Raw genomic sequence first — 24,476 nt, forward strand, 5'->3', positions numbered from 1 at the left:
TTGTTGCTGTTCCTTCAGCAATATCCTCAACCCATTCCCCAGAGTACTGTCAGCATGGCTCTAAGTTTCTATTATGGCAGCAGTCTGTTCTTGATACCAGATATTGTTTTTAGTTATCTTTTTTGCTTAATAAATTAGGCCAGAATTGAGTGGCTTAAAACAAAACTATTATTTGCTCAAGACCCTGCAACCTGAGCTGGATTTCCTTCTGATCTGACTTGGAATCATCCATGCAACCACAAACATATGGAGTCTCAATTGGGGCTGACCACCAAAGAAATCTGGAGTGGTTGGAATAGATGAGACACAGCTGTATATTGTCTCTCTCCAAGCAGACTCTCCAGCAGAGAAGCTGGACCTTTTTACCTGGTGTCTCAGGGCTCCAAGAGACTGAGAGCAAAAGCATCCAGGCCTTTCAGAACCCATGCAGAGAGCTGGAACAGCAGCGCCTTTACGAGTTCCATCCGTCAAAGCAAGTCCCAGGGCAAGGGAGATATCCTTCACCTGCTGGTAGTGCAAAGACTACGGTCCATCTTTAATGGTGGATCTTTAATCCACCACAGTGCCTTTCAAAAGGAGCAACAGTAAAACCGGCAGCGTCTCAGTGGAAATGATAAAAACTAGCAGCCAATGCAATGACATCTTTAAGGTACTAAAAAAGAAAACTGCAAACCTAGAATTCTTTTCCAGCAAAAATATCCTTTAGAAATTAAAATGAAATAGATAGGTGTTCAATAAAAATTCAGAGACCTTGGCACCAGTAGGCTTGCACTGAAATAAAAATTAAAGGGAGTTCTTCAGAAAAATGATCCCAGACAGAAATATGGGCATGCCAGAGGGAAAGAACACTGGAAAGAAAATATAAATGAATACTAATTGTACAAAATGATAACTGCACTGCCCTGAGGAGCTTCACCTTTATATATAACCAAAATTCGTGGTAACAGTAACATAAACGATGGCAGAGAAATAAATGGAGTCTAAAAGTTCTAATTGGTATCGGCCAAGTCATAAAAGAAAGTTTGCGTTGGACTGTAATAAAAATGTGTGTTTTAAGTTCCAGGCTAACTACTAAAAATGGTTTTAAAATGTAATTCAGTGGAAGGAGAATGAAATAATGTAAAACATTTGATTAATCCAAAGAAAATTAAGAAAGGTAAAAAGTACATAAAAATAGACCACAGATAGTAAAATAGTAGATAAGTATATCATTAGTTAGCTTCAGAAAAGATTTATCATTAAAGCATTTTGTATGGAATGGATTTTTATTAAATCCAACTATATGCTGCTTATAAGAGAAACTCTTCAAATATTAGGACACAGAAAGGCTGAAAATACAAAGATGAAAAATACATCATACAAACAATAAAAAAGGACAGCAGATACAGCTATACTCTTATTTTTTTAAAAAAAGTTTGAAGCAAGAAACAGAAGGGCTAAAATGAAAAAATTGATAATTTGAGATGATATGGAGCAACCAGAACTCTGATACATTGCTAGTGAGAATATAAAATAGTACAGCTATTTGGAAGACAGTCTGATAGCTTATTAAAAAGCTAAGCATATATGATCCAGTATTTTACTGCCTGGTACTTAATAAAAAGTGAAAGTGTCAGTCAGTCATGTCTGACTCTTTGCAAGTCCATGCTCCTCTGATTCTCCAGGCAGGAGTACTGGAGGGAGTAGCCATTCCATTCTCCAGGGGATCTTCCTTACCCAGAGATTGAACCTGGGTCTCCTCCACTGCAGGCGTATTCTTTACTGTCTGAGCCACCAGAGAAACCCCATGAAAACTATGTCCACAAAATACTTGTTAAAAAATGTTCACAGCAGATTTATTTATAACAGCCAAAAACCTGGAAACAGATACCCATCAATAAGAGAATAGATAATCAGTATTATATTTATACAGTGGATACTATTCGACAAGAAAGATCCTATATCCATACTGGTGAATCTCAGAAATACTGTGCTATTAAGTCACTGGACACAAAAAAATGTATAGTGTATGATTCCCAACTATACGAAATCAGGCAAAATTAACCTCTGGTGGTAGAAATCAGAAGAGTGAATTGCTTTGTCAGGGGAAGGGGTTGATTGGGAAGCAGCTTGAAAGAACATTCTGGAGTGTTTAATGTTTTCTGTGTCTTTAAGTAATAGTCCAAACTGAATGTTATACCTAAGGTCTGAGCATTTCCATTTATATTATACCTTGATTTTTTTATGAAGTTTAGATAAAGGTTTTAGACCACCAGAAACTGAAAGATACATGTTATCAGCAGACTGGCATTAAAAGTCCTTAAGGGATTTCTTTCAGACAGAAGGAAAACTATTCCAGTTAGAAACTCAGAAAAAAGCAAAGAAAACAACAGCAAGAGTAAATATTAAGGTATATGTAAATAAGTATGTTGATACAAAATAATAACAGTACTGTCTTCTGAGGTTACAGTTCATAGCAACAGCAATACGAAAGGCAGAAAGGAATCACACTGGCCGCTGTAGATGGTCTCAGATCCAGTCAGACATTTCGTACTCGGGTAATTGGCCTCACTTGGCGTGGGCTTCACTTGAGGATCAGAGGCCAGGACACCACAGCAGCAGCAGGCTCGTACCTCCAGAATAGGCACTCATTAGGCCAGGGCCGTTCTCTGCCCACCCTTCTTTCCTGCCAAGTGACTGTTCAGGTACGAGGGAACAAGTCAAATGGTTAAGTGAGGACTACCCTGACTTAAATGCTCTAGGTTCCATATGAGAACCAGTATCTTTTGTAATAGCCCCACATGCACAGAGCAGTAGAAAGGGACACAGTTAGCCACAAGAACCATGGTACCTAGAGGCTCCCAGCGGTGGCTTTCTACCAGGTGCTTAGAGTTTTTCCCAGTCTTTTTCTTTTTTCTAATGGAGAAGTATCTATAGGCTATACATTTTACCAATTACACTGAATTACAACTTTATTTTAAAACTTTATAAAATTCTCGCAGTAGACTTGCGGTGAAACATGTCACAAGTGGTTAAGATAATTCACAATTCTCGGTCACGACTTCATTTGAGAGTTTTCTCACCATCCTAAACACTGAGGGCAACAGTATGGTTAGAAGTAAAACAATAACTTTCAGTGTTGCTAGAGAGACACACATTTGGTAGACAGTTCTTTCAGTGGGATTGATCTTACAGGTCCAGACGGTTGGGTCAGCTGCCTACCGTTGCTGTTGTCTCCTCCTCCTAGTGTGGGTCCGCATTTGGGGTCAGCAGTCCTTACTCTAGACCAGTTCAGAGCAGAGACTTTCCTTAAGTGAGAAACATGAATTCAAGAGACAAGTGCTTTCGTTTCCCTGTGCATGAGCTAGTTAAGAGCACCTGGTGATGGTCCTTTTATCTGGGATAGATAGTCCTTTAAATGATGCCTTTTCCAGTATGCATAATCTGGCTGAAGGGCGTGGGCCGTTTGATCTTCATCCAAAGATTAGAGCCCTGGGATAAGCTGATAAGGCTGTTGGGAACGCGCACACATACGCAGGTGCGGTCGCTCAGTCGTGTCCGACCCTTTGTGACCCCGTGGACTGTAACTCACCAGGCTCCTTTGTCCATGGGGCTTCCCAGGCAAGAGTACTGGAGTGGGGTGCCATTTCTGCCTCCAATGTTTTCCAGTCTCACCAGTCCAGTTACAGTTTACCAAGGTCATTTTTACTGTAAGCTGTCTCGTCTGGTGACAGCTAACGTTTCTCCTTTATTAGGTCCTAATAGGGCTAGAAGGTAAATCCAACATGAGATTTCATTATAGGCTCACAGACCAACCATGACCTTATTAACTTTTAAGCACAGTAGATCTTATACTTGAGGATACACCGCAGTCACCTGGAGGACTTGTTAAAACATATTGCTAGGCTTCTATGACTTCACTTACTGATTTAGTAAGTCTAGGGTTGGGCTTGATAATTTACATTTCTCATAAATTCCCAGGTGATTCTGGGTGATGTTGCTGATCAGAGGATCACACTTAGAAAATGGCAGTGATAACAAAGCAAAAGCACCTTTTTCCATTTACCTTTCACAAAAGAACAAGGATCTCCATACCCTCTCTGCTTCAACGTTTAAAATACTTAGTCATTGTCCTTTATTATTTCTCGAAAACCCCATCTGTAGTTGTCTCTTTAGAGAGTTTTTAGTTTGCATTACCATAATTATCAGTAAGTGTCAGCAGATGACATTGGTCAGACTCCATTTTAGGGTTCAATCATTATGCACTTTCAGAGCCCTCAAAAAGCCGCCCAGCTTGCAGCCGAGGTTACTGTCACATGGTGGCCTCTGTCGAGGTCTCGCCTGTGATGCCAGATGCACAGCACGCTGCCGCCATTGCCGTTGCAGCCAGTTTGTTTGCCAGGTTGCCACATCGTCCTCTTTGACCTTGTGGGCTGGTGCAGAGGTAGTCTCCCATTTTTGTCCCCCCAGTTCTTTAGGTGGTGGCGTGAGCACTACTTTGTGCTGGTTGGATCCCCAGCCAACCCAGCTTGGGTCAGAGCCACGCTGCTCCACCCCCTTGTCTGATCCAGACCTAGTCACAAACATGCAGCCTTGAGTGCTTGTCTCCTGCCCACCCCTTGTCAGGCATCAGTGCCACCTTTGGCTCAGATGCATCAGCTACGCCACGGGAATATGATTCTTGCCAGTCAGCCCATTTTCCACCAGGCATTTCTTGGAAAGTGGGACGTTTTCTCTTACCATAAGTTTGTCTCCAGCTTTCATCCATTCCTACAAGGGGAAGATTTATCCCCTGTCACAGTAAGCCTTTGCCATCAGACTCTGAGAAGGTTAGTCCCCACTGAGGCTTACCAGCATCTCCCTCCCTGTTCCATTTGTTTCATGGTGCTCTGGCCATTGAACCAAGCGTATGAAAGTCTGTTTCACTGATGCTACTACCACTCTGCAATGCACACTGCCTCTGGTTTGAAGCTCAGCTCGACAGATGTTTCATATTTTGCACAACCCAGTAGAGCTGTTGTCTTGCTTTCACTCTGGAGAATACAGAACACATAGCAAGCCAGCAGAGCAGCTTTTCATGTATTTCTCCAAGAGTTCCCATAGCTTTCTGACAGCAGTCCTGGGGACTGTTCTCTACTCAGCCCCCCAGCTGACAGCTGAGGGATAAGGGATCAGGACCACATAGGTGAGTGTGGGAACCATCCTAGCCTGGAAGTCTCAAGTTCCATGTAAGAACCAATGCCTCTTATAACAGTCCTGTGGCCTAGAGTCTAAGAGTTCTAACAAGGGACAAGAAATGTCACACAGGGGAAAACTCAGAGCTGGGTCTTTCTACCAGGTCATCACAGTCCACTGGCAGTTTAGAGTCAGGTCATCTTTACCATAAGCAGTGTTGCCTAGTAACATGGGTGACAGTCTACCTTTATAAGTTTCAAGGGGAACACAGCTGAAAACACAAGATTCATTTCCCACAAATACACATGGACAAAATATTAGGCTTTAGCATTACAGGAAAGTCATAAAATTGAAGTAATACTTTATATTTTTAGTCTGTAATAAATCAAAGATGCATGTTGTACTTTTAGCTAATTACTAAAAGAGTAGTTAAAGAATGTATAATTAAGGGAAAATGAAATAATAAAAAACATTTGATTAATTCATAAAGGAGGCCACGAAGACAAAGGAATATAAAACAGGTGGGTGAAGTAGAATGCAAATAGTAAGATGATAGCAATAAGCCCAGTTTATCAGTGATCACAGTAAATTATATAAAAGGATTACATACCTCAATTAGAATGCTCACATCAGACTAGGTTAAAATGTTGAACCCAATTATATGCTGTTTGCAGATAACACACCTGTAGTAATATTCAAAACAGCTGAAATTAAACCGATGGAAAAAAGATAACATCAAATAAATACTAATCAAAAGAAAGCTGTTGTTACTATGCTAATAACAGACAATGTGGAATTTAAGGCAGGAAGCATTACTCTATAGATAAAGACAATTCATACTGATAAAGTGGTCAGTCCACCAGAATATTGAAAATTGTGTATCTGTACAGAATCAGTATCATAGTTTCACATGACATAGATAGACATTAAACATCGACAGATGTAAAGGGAGCAATGAATCCATGATCAAAATACACTTTAACATACCTCTTAATAGGTGACAGAACTAAGCGGACAAAAAATATGATACAGAACATCTTGCTTATATACATACTTGACATAACTGATATTCATATCATGCCACATTCAACGGTGACAAACGTCTTATTTTAAAAATGCATGTGGAACATTTACCATACTGATCACAAGCTGAATCATAAATTAAGCCTCAGTTAAATATTAAACCACTGAAATAATTCAGAGTTTATTTTCCAGCTGTAATGGAATTAACCTAGAGAAAAAGATCAGAAAAAAAATAAAGACAGAAAATTCCCAGTGATTTTGGTGAGATTAGTAGTGTACCTGCCCCTGGTGGCTCAAGATGGTGAAGAATCTGCTGGCAGTGCAGGAAACTCAGGTTCAATCCCTGGGTCAAGAAGGTCCCCCTGGGGAAGGGAATGGCTGCCTGATCCAGTATTCTTGCTTAAAGAACTCCATGGACAGAGGAGCCTGTTGGGCTGCAGTCCATGGGGTCACAAAGAATTGGTCACGACTGAGCAACTAACACTTTCACTTTCTGAATAACTCACAATTTGGTGAAGAAAGCAAAATTAGAAACTATTTTTAAATGAATGACAATAAAGATCTTGTATATCAAAACTTGTGGGATGCAGCTAAAGCAATGCTTGAGGCAAGTTTGTAGCCGTATAAACTAATGGATATATTAACTTAAAAAAAAAAAAAAAAACAGGCTGAAATTAGTGATCTGTGCTTCTATCCCAAAAAGCTAGAAAAAGAACAAAATTATACTGTGATATTTCTTGCCTCTATGTTTGGCAAAAATTCAGAAGTTTGTTAGGATACCCTTGGTGTGACCTAGGGAAAACTGGCACTGCCATACACTGTTGGGAGAAATGCAAAATAATTCCTCTCTGAGAGGAATTAGATGCCTAGCAGATTATCTATCTAGCAAGATTATACATTCATTTACCCATTCATCCAGCAATCCTACTTTTAGGAATATTTCCTAAAAATACAATGGCAAAAAATTTATCTGACAAAAATACCTATGAGTAAGACTGTTGATTGTAACCTGACTTGTATTAGTCAGCAAAAAACAATCCAAATGCCCAGTAGTAGGGGGTTGATTGAATAAACAGTTCACTGTGGTTGTTCATTGTGTGTGAAATCCACACAGTGGAGGCTTCTGCAGCTGTCAAAATGAATGAGGACAATCTCTATAAACTTATATGAAATAATCTCCAGAATACAGCAAGTGAAAAAAAGAACAATAGAAAAAAATTATACCTCAGATTACTACTTATATCTTTTTAAAATAGCAAGTTGTAGGGAAGGAGAATATTTGTAGAAAGAAACATATTTTTAAATGAAAAGACTAACTTTGAAAAAAATTTTTAAATGCTGTCCATGGAAGGAAGATAGAAATAGGGTAGAAAAGACAGGAAATAAAGCTAGCTTTCCTTGAATCTACGTTTTTTTACTTTGAAGCCAAATATTTTGCATAATTACAAAAAATTTTTAAATAAGGTAATTTCCTAATTAAAAGTAAAATTGAGCCTAACTATGCATTCCATTGGTAGTATAACCACATCAAGAGGAACTATTCCAAGTGACTTTAAAACACAGTTATTTGGCTGTACATTCCTAATGAAATTTATCCTAAGAACAAGGGAAAACCTTATACTGTTTTCAGTAGTACTGTTGCTAATAATATTAATGTTATTCCTTTGGGATTATGGGTGCATGTACTGCAAAGTAAACGAGTAGGTTTGTTGGTGATTTGGAAACTGGAATTTTGAATATGGGTGAAAGAACATAGAAATGTGAGAACAATGACGTAAACATCTTTAATCTTAAACTGAAAGTATTAGTAAGAATTCCTGATATATTTAATTGACGTATTTACACATATGCTGGCTTTATTTTGCTGTAGTAGAGTCACTAGCCCAGTATTAGTAAGCACCCTCAGTACCCAGATTGTGGTCTTTAGATACTTTTCCACTTTAAAACAAAGTCTATAATAAAAGACAAAGAAGGGCATTGTGTAATGATAAAGGGATCAATACAAGAAGAGGATATAACATTCATAAACATAAATGCACCCAATACAGGAGCACTTAAATATATAAAGCAAATATTAAAAGACCTAAAGACTGACAGTAATACAATAATAATGGGGGACTTTAATACCCCACTTATATCAATGGACAAATTAATCACCCAGACAGAAAATCCATAAGGAAACAGTGGCCTTAAATGACATTAGACTACTTGGCTTTAATAGATATCTATAGGACATTCCAGGCTTCCCTGGTGGCTTAGATGGTAAAGAAACTGCCAGAATTGCAGGAGACCCAGGTTCAATCCCTGGATCGAGAAAATCCTCTGGAGAAGGAAATGGCTACCCACTCCAGTATTCTTGCCTGGAGAATTCCATGGACAGGGGGGCCTGATGGTCTCTGGTCTATAGGGTTGCAAGAGTTGGACACAACTGAGCAACTAACACACACACACACACACACATACACACTCCATCCCCAAACAGCAACTAACACACACACACACACACACACACACACACACACACACTATAGGGTTGCAAGAGTTGGACACAACTGAGCAACTAACACACACACACACACACACACACACACTCCATCCCCAAACAGCAGAATACACATTGTTTTCAAGTGCACATGGACCATTCTCCTGAATGGATCACATGCTAGGACACAAAACTAGTCCCAGTAAATTTAGGAGCATAGAAGTTATATCAAGCATCTTATCTGACCACAACAATATGAAAACTAGAGATCAGTTACAAAAGAAAAATGGGAAAAACAGAAATACATGGAGACTAAACATGATACTTAAAAACCAGCAGGTCAATGAAGAAATCAAAGAGGAGATCAGAAAATACCTTGAGACAAATGAAAATAAACAACTTTCCAAAGTCTGTGGGACACAGCAGTAACAGTCACAAGAGGGAATTTTGTAGCAATGCAGGCATACCTCAAGAAACAAAATCTTAAACATAACCACCTACCATCTAAAGGAATTAGAAAAAGAAACAGGGCTTCCCTGGTGGCTCAGTGGTAAAGAATCTGCCAGCAATGCAGGAGACACAGGTTCTACCCCTGGGTCAGGAAGATCCCCTGGAGAAGGATATGGCAACCTACTCCAGCATTCTTGCCTGGGAAAGAAAAAGATAAACCCAGTTGAGCTATTTCAAATCCTGAAAGATGATGCTGTGGAAGTGCTGCACTCAGTATGCCAGCAAATTTGGAAAACTCAGCAGTGGCCACAGGACTGGAAAAGGTCAGTTTTCATTCCAGTCCCAAAGAAAGGCAATGCCAAAGAATGCTCAAACTGCCGCACAATTGCACTCATCTCACATGCTAGTAAAGTAATGCTCAAAATTCTCCAAACCAGACTTCAGCAATATGTGAACCATGAACTTCCAGATGTTCAAGCTGGTTTTAGAAAAAGCAGAGGAACCAGAGATCAAATTGCCAGCATGCACTGGATCATTGAAAAAGCAAGAGAGTTCCAGAAAACATCTATTTCTGCTTTATTGACTCTGCCAAAGCCTTGGACTGTGTGGATCACAATAAACTGGAAAATTCTGAAAGAGATGGGAATACAGACCACCTGACCTGCCTCTTGAGAAACCTCTATGCAGGTCAGGAAGCAACAGTTGGAACTGGACATGGAACAATAGACTGGTTCCAAATAGGAAAAGGAGTACATCAAGGCTGTATATTGTCACCCTGCTTATTTAATTTATATGCAGAGTACATCATGAGAAATGCTGGGCTGGAAGAAACACAAGCTGGAATCAAGATTGCCAGGAGAAATATCAATAACCTCAGATATGCAGATGACACCACCCTTATGGCAGAAAGTGAAGAGGAACTCAAAAGCCTCTTGATGAAAGTAAAAGAGGAGAGTGGAAAAGTTGACTTAAAGCTCAACATTCAGAAAACTAAGATCATGGCATCTGGTCCCATCACTTCATGGGAAGTAGATGGGGAAACAATGGAAACAGTGTTGGACTTTATTTTTGGGGGCTCCAAAATCACTGCAGATGGTGATTGCAGCCATGAAATTCAAAGATGCTTACTCCTTGGAAGGAAAATTATGACCAACCTAGATAGCATATTGAAAAGCAGAGACATTACTTTGCCAACAAAGGTCCATCTAGTCAAGGCTGTGGTTTTTCCAGTGGTCACGTATGGATGTGAGAGTTGGACTGTAAAGAAAGCTGAGTGCCGAAGAATTGATGCTTTTGAACTGTGGTGTTAGAGAAAACTCTTGGACTGCAAGGAGGTCCAACCAGTCCATCCTAAAGAAGATCAGTCCTGGGTATTCATTGGAAGGACTGATGCTGAAGCTGAAACTCCAGTACTTTGGCCACCTCATGAGAAGAGTTGACTCATTGGAAAAGACCCTGATGCTGGGAGGGATTGAGGGGGCAGGAGGAAAAGGGGACGACAGAAGATGAGATGGCTGGATGGCATCACTGACTTGATGGACGTGAATCTGAGTGAACTCTGGGAATTGGTGATGGACAGGGAGGCCTGGCGTGCTGCGATTCATGGGGTCGCAAAGAGTCAGACACGACTGAGTGACTGAACTGAACTGAACTGAATAAGTTAGGAAATAATAAAATAGGAGAAGTAGAGACCAAGCAAAACAATAGAAAAGGTCAGAGAAACCAAGAACTGTTTTTTTTGTAAAGATAAAAGTAATAAGACTTTATCCAGGCTCATCAAGGATAAAAGAGAAAGGATCCAAATGACAGAAATTAAAACATATCACAGATATACAGTCATAAGAGAATACTATGGAAAAAAAAAAATAGAGAATACTACGAACAGTTATATGCCAAGAAACTGGATAACCTAGAAGAAGAAATGAATAAATTTCTAGAAACATACAGTCTTCCACGACTCAATCAGGAAGAAACAGATAATCTGAACAGATCAACTACTAGTATTAAAACTGAATCCGTAATCAAGAAACTACAAAAAACAAAAGTCTAGGACTAGATAGCTTCACAGGGCAAGTCTATCAAACATACAAAGAAAAGTTAATACTTACCCCTTTCAAAGTATTCCAAAAAAATGAAGAGATGGCAGTGCTCCCAAATGCATTCCACGAGACAACCATTACCTTGTGTACGTGAGTATGACCATGAGTTGCTGATACATGTTGAATCTAGGTGGTGAGCACATGGAGTTCATTATACTGTTTCCTTTTTTTGTATATGCATTTGAAATTTTTCATTCTAAAACACCTAAAAGGTGTAGTCACAACGGTGAGCAAAGAAATGGCATATCAAAAAATGAGTAGGCAAATTTTTACAAATTACATACATCTTAAGCTAAAAATACATTTGTGTAACTAATTAAGTCAAGTGCCCAGCGGATGAGTTAGATAGATTTAGCCACAATTGAGTAATCAGTGAATTGTAAACTTTATGTAAAAAATTACCTGGAGTGTTATAAAGATAAGGAAATAAGCAAATCCACAGATTCAGGAAGCACTAGGTGTCCCAAACTGGGTAAATAGAAATAAATCCACGCCAAGATGCATTATGGCAAAGACAAAAGATATCTTCAGAGTGTCTGTTTCAGTCAGGATCCTGTCAGGAAAACAGAAACATCATTACGTATTTCAAAAAACAAATTTAATTTAGAGAACTGATTACAGGCAGACCTAGTTTTATTGCACTTCACTTTATTGTGCTTGGCAGATGCTGCATTTTTTGCAGATTGAAGGTTTGTGGGAACCCTGTCTTGAGCAAATCTGTTGGTGCGGTTTTCACTTTCTCTGTGTCACATTTTGGTAATTCTCACAATACTTTGAACTTTTTCGTTACGACTTCTGTTACGGTGATCCCTGACCAGTGATCTTTGATGTTACTGTTCCCACTCACTGAAGGTTCAGCTGATTGTCACCATTTTTTAGCAAGGAGGTATTTTTAATGAAGATATGTACATAGTTTTGTTTTTTCTTTTTTTAGGGCTTCCTGGGTAGCTCAAACAGTTAAGAATCTGCCTGCACTGCAGGAGACCTGGGTTCAGTCCCTGGGTCAGGAAGATCCCCTGGAGAAGGGCATGGCAACCCACTCCAGTATTCTTGCCTGGAGAATTCCATGGACAGAGGAGCTTGGTGGGCTCCAGTCCATGGGGTCACAAACGACTGAACGACTAACAAAACAGCACATATTTTTTTAGACACAGTGCTACTGCACACATAATAGACTATAGTATTAAATGTAAACATAACTTCTATATGTACTAGGAAACCAAAAAGTTTGTGTGACTCGCTTTTTTGCAGTATTCCCTTTATTGTGGAGGTCTGTAACCAAGCAGGATCTCTGAGACATGACTGTACATTGTGGTGGAGGGCTGAAAAAGAGAAAAGGAAACACTTAAGTAAATCAGAGATATGCAGTGTAGGGAGTGGGAAGGCAAATCCTTGGGGTTTCTGAAATCTAGAGTTCACAGGTAAGAACTCTGGGTGAACTAGAGTTCCTGCTTCAGAGGAGAGAGCACAGGCTGGCCACTGGGTCTGGAAGTGTTGCCAGAATGAGCAACTGGAATAGCATACCAACTGAGGGAAAAAATCCCACTCCTTCCCACCTTCCAATGCCTAGCACACATTTGCAGAACTCAACAAGAAGCCCGCTAGCAAAGGAGAAATGTGGTTTGTAGTGTTCAGCCACAACTTCACAAAGCAGATTGTACAATTTTGGATTTGCATCTGAGAGGAACTAGCTTAAGAAATATAACAGCAGCCATTCATTCAACAAATATGTAGCAAAGGCCTGCTTTGTGCAAAATACTTCTCAAGGGCTTGGTGTATAGCAGTGAAGAAAAATTAAGACAAAGATCTCTGCCCTCATGGAGACAGAAAGGACAGATTTCCTATAGAGGAATTTGATTGAATGTTTCTCATAGCAACTGTCTAATCCAGATGACAGTTTTGGAAGGATACCAGGCCCTCTAGAATTGTGGCCCCTACAATGACGAAGAGTAAAGGCACTTAAAGAACTGGAAAAAGTTTACCAAGAGCCCCACCCTGAAGGAGCTTTTCTGTATGATAACTAAAGAAAAGCTATCTGAAGCAAAGGAAGATTTACTAAGCAAATAAAATAACACAGGTATACAAACCCAAACAAACACTGTAGAAAACAGTTTGAGATTTCTTTTGTAATGATGAAACAAATTCTGGACAAATGTACATTTGAGAATGGGATAAACAGAGTTAAGGTATTTAAAGGCCCTTTTCGTGTTCAAGAGGGTTAAGTTAGTATGTTGCTTGGACTTTAAGTTAAAAATTGAGTAGAAATTTAAGGGTAACCTTTTAAAAAATGTGCAAATCCCAAACCTGTGAGGATAAAATAATGGAGTAAGAAGAGAAGGACAAAAAAAAAAAAAAACAAGAAATGCCACCAAAAAAGGAAAAAAAGCATTCAAGAATTTGGATAAAAGAAACCAAGAAATATAATAGTCTTTAAAATCATCCACAGTGTAAATCACACTAATGTCAAATTGGAAATTTTTTAAAGGAGCTACATATATTTTTTAAGTCATACCTAAAACATAATAGAAATGCTGAAAATAATGGGAAAATACTAATCAAAAATGAATATACTACCAAAAGGTAGTAAAGACAGTTACATTAATTACCTGAAAAGATATATTTCAGAGCAGAAAAATTATTAGGGTAAGAGAGAATGACCATGTAATGATAAAAGCTTTAATTCACCAGAAATATATACCAGAAAAAGAAGTGCAAAAAACAAGATGGTTGTCTCAAGAGGCCTTACAAATAGCTGAGAAAAGAAGAGAAGTGAAAGGCAAAGGAGAAAAGGAAAGATATATACATCTGAATGCAGAGTTCCAAAGAATACCAAAGAAAGATAAGAAAGCCTTCCTGAGTTATCAATGCAAAGAAATAGAGGAAAACAATAGAATGGGAAAGACTAGAGATCTCTTCAAGAAAATAAGAGGTACCAAGGGAACATTTCATGCAAAGATGGGCTCAATAAAGGACAGAAACAGTATGGACCTAACAGAAGCAGAAGATATTAAGAGGTGACAAGAATACACAGAAGAACTATACAAAAAAGATCTTAGTGACCCAGATAACCACAGTGTTGTGATCACTCACCTGGACCCAGACATCATGGAGTGCAAAGTCAAGTGAGCCTTAGGAAGCATCATTACAAACAGAGCTAGTGGAGGTGAAGGAATTCCAGCTGAGCTATTTCAAATCCTAAAAGATGATGCTGTGAAAGTGCTGCATTCAATATGCCAGCAAATTTGGAAAACTCAGCAGTGACCACAGGACTGGAAAAGGTCAGTTTTCATTCCGTTCCCAAAGAAGGGCAATGCCAAAGAATGTTCAAACTACCATACAATTGCAGTCATCTCACACACTAGCAAAGTAATACTCAAAATTCTCCAAGCTAGGCTTCAACAGTACTTGAACCGAGAACTCCAGATGTTCACGCTGGATTTAGAAAAGGCAGAGGAACCAGAGGTCAATTGCCAGCATCTGTTGGATCATCGAAAAAGCAAGAGTTCCAGAAAAATGCCTACTTCTATTTCATTGACCATGCTAAAACCTTTGTGTGGATCACAACAAACTGGAAAGTTCTTCAAGAGATGAGAATAGCAGATCACCTAGGCTGCCTCCTGAGAAATCTGTATACAGATCAAGAAGCAACAGTTAGAACCAGACATGGAATGACGGACTGGTTCCAAGTTGGGAAAGGAGTACAACAAGGTTGTATGTATATTGTCACCCTGTTTATTTAACTTGTATGCAGAGTACATCATGCAAAATGTGAGGCTTGATTCCAGCACAAGCTGGAATCAAGATTGCAGGGAGAAATATCAATAACCTCAGATATGCAGATGAAACCACCCTTATGGTAGAAAGCAAAGAGGAACTAAAGAGTCTCTTGATGAATCTGAAAGAGGAGAGTGAAAAAGGTGGCTTAAAACTTAGCATTCAAAACTCTTAAGATCATGGCATCCGGTCCCATCATTTCATAGCAAATAGATGAGAAAACAGTGGAAATAGTGACAGACTTTATTTTCTTGGGCTCCAGAATCACTGCAGATGGTGACTGCAGCCGTGAAATTAAAAACAGTTGCTCCTTGGAAGAAAAGTTACGATTAACCTAGACAGCATATTAAAAAGCAGAAATATTACTTTGCCAACAAAGGTCCGTATAGTCATGGTTTTTCCAGTAGTCATGTATGGATGTGAGGGCTGGACCATAAAGAAAGCTGAGCACCAAAGAATTGATGTTTTTGAACTGTGGTGTTGGAGAAGACTCTTGAGAGTCCCTTGGACTGCAAGGAGATCCAACCAGTCAACCCTAAAGGAAATCAGTCCTGAATATTCATTGGAAGGACTGATGTTGAAGCTGAAGCTCCAGTACTTTGGCCACTTGATGCAAAGAAGTGACTCATTAGAAAAGACCGGATGCTGGGAAAGATTGAAGGCAGCTAGAGAAGGGGATGACAGAGGATGAGATGGTTGGATGGCATCACCGACTCGATGGACCTGAGTTTGAGTGAACTCCAGGAGTTGGTGATGGGCAGGGAAGCCTGGCATGCTGCAGTCCTTGGGGTCGCAAAGAGTCAAACACTACTCAGCAACTGAACTGACTGATAATGATAACCTTATGCATACCCAGTAAGATAACTTCAAAATATATAAAGCAGAAAATGATTGATTTAATGAAACAACCTGACAAACCAACACACACACACACACCTTTTTCTGCTGCTGCTCAGTCAGTCAGTCCATTCGAATTTATATTCATAAGTATGTTAGCCTGTGGTGTAGCTTCAGGAGAAGCTAAAATTTCATCACCCAAATTAAAGGAGAAAAATTATGAAATCATTTCAGTAGATTGCATTTTATAAAATTCAGTACACTCATGAACTAAAGGTAGTACAAATTAAGAATATAGAAGAATTTCTTTAATCTGATGAGAAGAATCCACAAAACATTTTTATCAATGATAATTCTTAATGGAAGAAGTATTTTAAATAATTCTTTGAAGTCAGGAAAAATAATGCCCACCATTACCCCTTCTTCTCAGCATTGTACTTAAAGTCCTAGCATAAGTATTAGGAAGAAAAAAAACATGTTATTCAGAAATGATGTGATTATCTGCATAGCAAACCTAAAAGACACACACATTTTTAGAAGTAACAATGTGTTATCAAGGTAGTTGCCTGTAAAGTCAGTAAATAAAAATGTTACATTTCTATACAGCAGCAATAAATACTAGAAAACATAATTTTAACATGTAGTTACTTTGTTACAAAAATATAGTTCTCCAAAAAAAAATTTATATAAAATTCCCAGTACTAAATCTAACCAGAAAGTCATAAGGCCTATGTGCAGAAAGTGATAAAACTTTACTGAAAGACATTTTAAAAGACCTAAATAAGCAGAAGGGTATGTAATGTTCATGGATAAGAACATACATACCATAAACACCTCAGTTTTCCACAATTTGATTTATAAAGTCAATTCTGTTATAATCAAAATAACAGGTTTTGGGGTTTTTTATGGCTCTTGAATAGCAGATCTTTACATTTATATGGAAGAGTAAAAAATAGATATGACATTCATGAAAAGAATAAGGTTGTGAGAATTGCCTTACTTTTATAAAAAATTATAAAATAAAACATTGTGCCATTTACTCAAGGAATAAACAAAAATAACAAAGGTGAATAAAAGCCTGTATAACAGTCTCTAGCTTACATGGAGCTATGCAAGATCAGTGGGGAGGAAGCTTTCTAGGGCAGTTACTTAATTTCAGTCGGCCCCTCACATCCTACACAAAAAATGAATTCCACACAAATTAAGGATTCAAGCATCAAAAACAAAACTTTAAAAATTAAAATATGAGAGATGATCTTTCTGGCCTTGAAGTACAAAAAGGTTTCTTGAAGAAGATTATAGAAGCACAAACCAGAGAAGAGAATGTTAATAGGTTCAACTACATTAACATTTAAAATGTTTTAATTAAAGATTTTTTTTAATGAAAAAGAAGCCAGAGTAAGGAAAATTCATGTAACACTCTTAGTTTATAAGGATTAATATGCAGAGCATGGAAATAAAGTGATGAGAAAGATAAATAAGAAAGAAAAAAAGTATAGAAAAGATATTAACAGACATTCGACAGAAAACAATAAGACCAGTGTGTCTATGACCAATTAAAAAACAGTTCTCAATCTCACTAATAGGAAATGCAGATTAAGGCTACAGTAAGATACCGTTTCACCCCCACTGATAATACTAAGAATTGTAAAGGGTAGAAAGTAGGAGGCACTTTTAAACATTGCTGGTAGGACTGTAACTTGTAAAACCTTTAGGAAGCAATTTTACTTTCTCTTGGACATTGGCACATCCTGGGATGTAGCAGCTCCACTCCCATGTATATAGACTAGAGAAACTCCTTGCACATTTACTGACAACAGGAAGTAATGCAAACTCCTCCCCCCATTTACAGAAAATGGATAAACACATTATGGTATATTCACTTAATGGATGTTTAATTGTGTATAAAGGAAATTGAGTGAGCTAAGAACTACATTCAGCAACATGGAGTGCCTAAGAGTGTTGAGTAAAAACGCCCAAATCCCAGAAGACTGCTTACAGTATTATACCATTTTTATAATGCACAGGAAGAAGTCAACTAAGCATTGTATTATTGGGGTAAATATGTGTATGTGTGCGATAGAACAGTGTCTAAAAAGAGCAGTGGAAATCAAATCAATAAAATTAGAAATGAAAATGGAGAGATCACAACAGATAACACAGAAATACAAAGGATCATAAGAGATCTACTATCAGCAATTATATGCCAATAAAATGGACAATGCGGAATAAATGGACAAATTCTTAGAAAAGTACAACTTTCCAAAACTGAACCAGGAAGAAATAGAAAATCTTAACAGACCCATCATAAGCACAGAAATTGAAACTGTAATCAGAAATCTTGCAGCAAACAAAAGCCCAGGTCCAGACGGCCTCACAGCTGTATTCTACCAAAAATTTAGCGAAGCACTAACACCTATCCTACTCAAACTCTTCAAGAAAATTGCAGAGGAAGGTAAACTTCCAAACTCATTCTATGAGGCCACCATCACCCTAATACCAAAACCTGACAAAGATGCCACAGAAAAAGAAAATTACAGGCCAATATCACTGATGAACATAGATGCAAAAATCCTTAACAAAATTCTAGCAATCAGAATCCAACAACACATTTAAAAGATCATACACCATGACCAAGAGGGCTTTATCCCAGGGATGCAGGGATTCTTCAATATCTGCAAATCAATCAATGTAATTCACCACATTAACAAATTGAAAAATAAAAGCCATATGATTATCTCAATAGATGCAGAGAAGGCCTTTGACAAAATTCAACATCCATTTATGATAAAAACTCTCCAGAAAGCAGGAATAGAAGGAACATACCTCAACATAATAAAAGCTATATATGACAAACCCACAGCAAACATTAATCCTCAATGGTGAAAAGTTGAAAGCATTTCCCCTAAAGTCAGGAACAAGACAAGGGTGCCCACTTTCACCGCTACTGTTCAACATAGTTCTGGAAGTTTTGGCCACAGCAATCAGCAGAAAAAGAAAGAAAAGGAATCCAAATTGGAAAAGAAGAAGTAAAACTCTCACTGTTTGCAGATGACATGATCCTCTAAGAAAACCCTCATAGAAAACCCTAAAGACTGCACCAGAAAATTACTAGAGCTTATCAATGAATATAGTAAAGTTGCAGGATATAAAATCAACACACAGAAATCCCTTGCATTCCTATACACTAATAATGAGAAAGTAGAAAAAGAAATTAAGGAAACAATTCCATTCACCATTGCAACGAAAAGAATAAAATACTTAGGAATATATCTACCTAAAGAAACTAAAGATCTATATATAGAAAACTATAAAACACTGATGAAAAAAATCAAAGAGGACACTAATAGATGGAGAAATATACCATGTTCATGGATCAGAAGAATCAATACTACCCAAAGCAATCTACAGATTCAGTGCAATCCCTATCAAGCTACCAGCGGTATTCTTCACAGAGCTAAAACAAATAATTTCAAGATTTGTATGGAAATACAAAAACCCTCGAATAGCCAAAGCAATCTTGAGAAAGAAGAATGGAACTGGAGGAATCAACCTGCCTGACTTCAGGCTCTACTACAAAGCCACAGTCATCAAGACAGTATGGTACTGGCACAAAGACAGAAATATAGATCAATGGAACAAAATAGAAAGCCCAGAGATAAATCCACACACCTGTGGACACCTTATCTTCAACAAAAGAGGCAAGAATATACAATGGATTAAAGACAATCTCTTTAACAAGTGGTGCTGGGAAAACTGGTCAACCACTTGTGAAAGAATGAAACTAGAACACTTTCTAACACCGCACACAAAAATAAACTCAAAATGGATTAAAGATCTAAACATAAGACCAGAAACTATAAAACTCCTATAGGAGAACATAGGCAAAACACTCTCTGACATAAATCACAGCAGGATCCTCTGTGATCCACCTCCCAGAATACTGGAAATAAAAGCAAAAATAAACAAATGGGATCTAATTAAAATTAAAAGCTTCTGCACAACAAAGGAAACTATAAGCAAGGTGAAAAGACAGCCTTCAGAATGGGAGAAAATAATAGCAAATGAAGCAACTGACAAACAACTAATCTCAAAAATATACAAGCAACTTATGCAGCTCAATTCCAGAAAAATAAATGACCCAATCAAAAATGGGCCAAAGAACTAAATAGACATTTCTCCAAAGAAGACATACGGATGGCTAACAAACACATGAAAAGATGCTCAACATCACTCATTATCAGAGAAATGCAAATCAAGACCACAGTGAGGTACCATTTCACACCAGTCAGAATGGCTGTGATCCAAAAGTCTACAAGCAATAAATGCTGGAGAGGGTGTGGAGAAAAGGGGACCCTGTTACACTGTTGGTGGGAATGCAAACTAGTACAGCCACTATGGAGAACAGTGTGGAGATTCCTTAAAAATTGCAAATAGAACTGCCTTATGACCCAGCAGTCCCACTGCTGGGCATACACACTGAGGAAACCAGAATTGAAAGAGACACATGTACCCCAATGTTCATTGCAGCACTGTTTATAATAGCCAGGACATGGAAGCAACCTAGATGTCCATCAGCAGATGAATGGATAAGGATGCTGTGGTACATATACACAATGGAGTATTACTCAGCCATTAAAAAGAATACATTTGAATCAGTTCTAATGAGGTAGATGAAACTGGAGCCTATTATACAGAGTGAAGTAAGCCAGAAAGAAAAACACCAATACAGTATACTAACACATATATATGGAATTTAGAAAGATGGTAATGATAACCCTGTATGTGAGACAGCAAAAGAGACACAGATGTATAGAACAGACTTTTGGACTCTGTGGGAGAAGGAGAGGGTGGGATGATTTGGGAGAATGGCACTGAAACATGTATACTATCATGTAAGAAACCAATCACCAGTCTAGGTTCGATACAGGATACAGGATGCTTGGGGCTGGTGCACTGGGATGACCCAGAGAGATGATATGGGGAGGGAGGTGGGAGGGGGGGTTCAGGGTTGGGAACTCATGGACACCCATGGTGGATTCATGTCAATGTATGGCAAAACCAATACAGTATTGTAAAGTTAAATAAATAAATAAAAAGTTAAAAAATAAATAAATAAAAAGAGCAGTGGGATCATAAACACAACACTTGGGATAATGTATGCCTCTGGAGCAAAGCCAGAGGCCAGCACCGTGAGAGAAGACACAGGTAGATGCAAGGTACCTCACCACCCTGCCACCACCATTTACAGAAAGTAGATAAACATATCATAGTATATTCACCTAGTGGACAGTGTAATTGTGCAGCAAGGAACTTGCACGAACTAAAAACTACATTCAGCCTCATGGGTGAATCTTATGAGGGTAGTAGTTTCTGGGATATTGATTATTTTATGCTTTACAGCATAAGTGTATATTTTATATAATTACATATTATCTATGTGTATATATTTACAACACATATATAACCTATATATGTGTTCCTTGGAGTGTGTCATATATTGGCAGTAAGTGTGTTAGTCAGTCAGTCACGTCCGACTCTTTGTGACCCCGTGGACTGCAGCCCACCAGACTCTTCTGTCCATGGAATTTTTCAGGCAAGAATATTGGAGTGGGTTGCCATCTCCTGCTCCAGGTATGTTCTTTGGAATGTGTCAGATATTGGCAGTAAAGAAAGATAATTTTATTTTCTTAAAAAAACACACACACACACACAACAAAAGAATCCTTTTGATAAGCCAGTCAGAAGGATCAAGTCATTAAGAAGGAGGGGTACATCAGGGTAGCTTCAGAGTTACTGTCATGTTACACCAAGAAGCAATGGAGCAATGCCAGCAGATTATTCAAGGAAAGAATGGGCCACGGTTATATCCAGCCAGTTGTGTTTCAGGCATAAAGGCTACAGACAAAGTTCTGAACATACTCGATTGTATTAGTTTGTTAGGGCTGCCATAACAATACTGCCGGCTGCTGCTGCTGCTAAGTCGCTTCAGTCATGTCCGACTCTGTGCAGCCCCATAGATGGCAACGCACCAGGCTCCCCCCGTCCCTGAGATTTTCCAGGCAAGAACACTGGAGTGGTTGCCAGTGTTCTTGCCAATGCACGAAAGTGAAAGTGAAGTCGCTCAGTCGTGTCCGACTCTTAGCGCCCCCATGGACTGCAGCCCACCAGGCTGCTCCGTCCATGGGATTTTCCAGGCAAGAGCACTGGAGTGGGGCGCCGCTGCCTTCTCCTTCATTTCTTCTTCTACTGCCGACAAGGTGACTGGAACAACAGAAATGTATCCTCTCAGTGCTGGAGGCTACAAGTTGGGGATCCAGGTACCGGCAGGGTTGTTTTCTTCTCAGGCCTCTCTCCTTGGCTTGCAGCTGGCTATCCTCTAGGCAGCTCTTCAAGTGGTCATCTGCACAGAGGACACTGATGTATCTCCTTCTCTTCTATAAATCCACTTACATTAGATTTTGTTGTTTGGTCACTAAGTCGTGTCCGACTCTTTTGCTACCCCATGGACTATAGTCCACCAGGCTCCCCTGGCAAGAATCCTGGAGTGGGTTGCCATTTCCTCCTCCAGGGGATCTTCCTGACCCAGGGATCGAACACGCATCTCCTGCATTGCAGGCAAATTCTTTCCTGCTGAGCCACCTAGAAAGCCAGTTACATTAGATTAGGGCCCTACAATAATGACCTCATTTTTAACTTAGTATGCTCTCTAAAGACTCTATTTCTAAATACAGTTGCATTCTGAGATAACTAGGGATTGAGACTTGAACATATAACTCTGGGCAGACACAATTCACCCCATGACAACCGTCTCAGAGAATAATTTTCCTATTAACCCTTCTTAAGAAAACTATTAAAAGATAAACTTTAGCCAACCAAGAGATGACTAGAGAAGCCACACAAAAGTAATGTCAGTAATCAAGGAATATATTTACATGTAGAACCAACACAAAAACAAGGCAGGAAATAGTATTTATATCACCCTATGTGCCCCGCCAATGAAAAATGATAGAATTACCAAAAAAATAGATTGAAAGAACAAAACAAGATAGGAAGCAGAGTAAGTTTTCCAGTTGCCTCAACCAGAATGGCTGGGAATTAGAAACATCCATCAAAAGGGGTAAATGAAACAGGGAAATTAAAAATTAGATGTAGATTAGAGCTATTTCAAATCCTGAAAGATGATGCTGTGGAAGTGCTGCACTCAATATGCCAGCCAATTTGGAAAACTCAGCAGTGGCCACAGGACTGGAAAAGGTCAGTTTTCATTCCAGTCCCAAAGAAAGGCAATGCCAAAGAATGCTCAAACTACCACACAATTGCACTCATCTCACACGCTAGTAAAGTAATGCTCAAAATTCTCCAAGCCAGGCTTCAGCAATACATGAACCGTGAACTTCCAGATGTTCAAGCTGGTTTTAGAAAAGGCAGAGGAACCAGAGATCAAATTGCCAACATGCACTGGATCATCGAAAAAGCAAGAGAATTCCAGAAAAACGTCTATTTCTGCTTTATTGACTCTGCCAAACCCTTTGACTGTGTGGATCACAATAAACTGGAAAATTCTGAAAGAGATGGGAATACAGACCACCTGACCTGCCTCTTGAGAAACCTCTATGCAGGTCAGGAAGCAACAGTTCGAACTGGACATGGAACAACCAACTGGTTCCAAATAGGAAAAGGAGTACATCAAGGCTGTATATTGTCACCCTGCTTATTTAACTTCTATGCAGAGTACATCATGAGAAACGCTGGGCTGGAAGAAGCATAAGCTGGAATCAAGATTGCTGGGAGAAATATCAATAACCTCAGATATGCAGATGACACCACCCTTATGGCAGAAAGTGAAGAGGAACTAAAAACCCTCTTGAGGAAAGTGAAAGAGGAGAGTGAAAAAGTTGGCTTAAAGCTCAACATTCAGAAAACGAATATCATGACATCTGGTCCCATCACTTCATGGGAAATAGATGGGGAAACAGTGTTGGACTTTATTTTTGGGGGCTCCAAAATGACTGCAGATGGTGACTGTAGCCATGAAATTCAAAGATGCTTACTCCTTGGAAGAAAAGTTACGACCAACCTAGATAGCATATTGAAAAGCAGAGACATTACTTTGCCAACAAAGGTCTGTTTAGTCAAGGCTATGGTTTTTCCAGTGGTCATGTGTGGATGCGAAAGTTGGACTGTGAAGAAAGCTGAGTGCCAAAGAATTGATGCTTTTGAACTGTGGTGTTGAAGAAGACTGTTGAGAGTCCCTTGAATGCAAGGAGATCCAACCAGACCATTCTAAAGGAGATCAGTCCTGGGTGTTCTTTGGAAGGAATGATACTAAAGCTGAAACTCCAGTACTCTGGCCACCTCATGCGAAGAGTTGACTCATTGGAAAAGACTCTGATGATGGGAGGGATTGGGGGCAGGGGGAAAAGGGGACGACAGAGGATGATGAGATGGCTGGATGGCATCACCGACTCTATGGACATGAGTTTGAGTGAACTCTGGGAGTTGGTGATGGACAGGGAGGCCTGGCGTGCTGCAGTTCATGGGGTTGCAGAGAGTCAGACAACTGAGCAACTGAACTGAACTGAATAGCCATCTGGAAAAAAAATAAATTGGAGCCTTATCTTTTACTTTACACCAAGTTAAATTCTAAGTGGATC

At 39.0% G+C, this 24,476-nt stretch overlaps 1 protein-coding gene and 1 long non-coding RNA gene across 4 annotated transcripts in view; one reads left to right on the top strand and one right to left on the bottom strand.

The window, feature by feature from the left end:
- Nucleotides 1–24,476, top strand: part of TTC17 (tetratricopeptide repeat domain 17) — a 125,532-nt gene that overhangs the window by 96,227 nt on the left and 4,829 nt on the right. The window lies entirely within an intron of this gene.
- On the bottom strand, nt 1,411–23,179 carry LOC132657888 (uncharacterized). Its single transcript, XR_009596672.1, has 3 exons — nt 11,218–23,179; nt 5,765–5,837; nt 1,411–3,746 (listed from the first exon to the last, which is right to left on the bottom strand). It is a non-coding gene; the product is annotated as an uncharacterized LOC132657888 (long non-coding RNA).

This window comes from Ovis aries, chromosome 15, assembly GCF_016772045.2.
Source record: "Ovis aries strain OAR_USU_Benz2616 breed Rambouillet chromosome 15, ARS-UI_Ramb_v3.0, whole genome shotgun sequence".
Classification (NCBI taxonomy): domain Eukaryota; kingdom Metazoa; phylum Chordata; class Mammalia; order Artiodactyla; family Bovidae; genus Ovis; species Ovis aries.